Below are 1719 nucleotides of genomic sequence, written 5' to 3' on the forward strand. Positions count from 1 at the left end.
TTCAGGGGCTACTGAGGGATTCATGGATTAGGGGGTGTCCGGATGGCCGTACTATGACCTTTGGCCGGACTCCCGGACTATGAAGATACAAGATTGAAGACTTCGTCCCGTGTCCGGATAGGACTTTCCTTGGCGTGGAAGGCAAGCTTGGCGATATGATATGTAGATCTCCTCCCACTGTAACCGACTCTGTGTAACCCTAGCCCTCTCCGGTGTCTATATAAACCAGAGAGATTTAGTCCGTAGGACGAACAACAATCATACCATAGGCTAGCTTCTAGGGTTTAGCCTCTCTGATCTCGTGGTAGATCTACTCTTGTACTACGCATATCATCAATATTAATCAAGCAGGAGTAGGGTTTTACCTCCATCGAGAGGGCCCGAACCTGGGTAAAAACATCGTGTCCCTTGTCTATTGTTACCATCCGCCTAGACGCACAGTTCGGGTCCCCCTACCCGCGATCTGCCGGTTTTGACACCGACAGTGACCATCAATGATTGACCTACTCTCAGTAACCTTTCAGGACAAACAAACAAGGGATACTGCGGATGCACGCACTATTTGGATGACACCGACAGTATATATTTGGATAGTTGTAGGAAGAATGTGTACCTGGGACATCGTAGATTTCTTCCGAGCAAGCATCTCGTAAGAAAGAAAGGCAAGAATTTCCAAGGTGAGGCGGATAACCGGACGAAGCCTCACCATCGTACGGGTGCTGATGTACATGATATGGTCAAGGATTTGAAGGTAATCTTTGGAAAGGGTCCTGGCGGACAACCTGTTCCGAGGGACGCTAACGGACGCGCACCCATGTGGAAGAAGAAATCTATATTTTTGGTCCTGTTCTATTGGAAAGACGTAGAGGTCCGCTCCGCAATCGACGTTATGCACGGGACGAAGAATCTTTGCGTGACCCTGCTTGGATTCTTGGGCGTGTATGGGAAGACAAAAGATACACCGGAGGCACGGGAGGACCAGCAACATATGCACGGAAAAGACGACATACATCAGTGTTAGGCCAGCTATGCTCTTACCAAAAAATAGAAGGAAATCTTCTTTGAATGCCTGCTCAGTATGAAGGTACCGTCTGGCTTCTCTTCGAATATAAAGGGAATAATAAATATGGCAGAGAAAAAGTTCCAGAACCTAAAGTCTCATGACTGTCACGTGATTATGACACAACTGCTTCCGGTTGCATTGAGAGGGCTTCTACCGGAAAACGTTCGATTAGCCATTGTGAAGCTATGTGCATTCCTCAATGCAATATCTCAGAAGGTAATCGATCCAGAAATCATACCAAGGTTACATAATGATTTGGTGCAATGTCTTGTCAGTTTCTAGTTGCTGTTCCCACCATCCTTCTTCAACATCATGATGCACGTCCTAGTTCACCTTTACGAAGAGATTAACGTTTTGGGTCCTGTATTTCTACATAATATGTTCCCCTTTGAGAGGTTCATGGGAGTCTTGAAGAAATATGTTCATAACCGTGCTAGGACAGAAGGAAACATCTCGAAGGGCCATGAAATGAGGAGGTCATTGAGTTTTGTATTGACTTTATTCCTGACCTTAAGTCGATTGGTGTTCCTGAATCGCGGCATAAGGGCAGACTGGATGGAAAAGGCATGCTAGGAGGGGCTCAAATAATATGTATGGACGGGCATTCTCTCACTGAAGCACACTACATAGTTCTACAGAATTACGCCTTGGTGGCT

Source organism: Triticum dicoccoides, chromosome 5B, assembly GCF_002162155.2.
Source record: "Triticum dicoccoides isolate Atlit2015 ecotype Zavitan chromosome 5B, WEW_v2.0, whole genome shotgun sequence".
NCBI lineage: Eukaryota > Viridiplantae > Streptophyta > Magnoliopsida > Poales > Poaceae > Triticum > Triticum dicoccoides.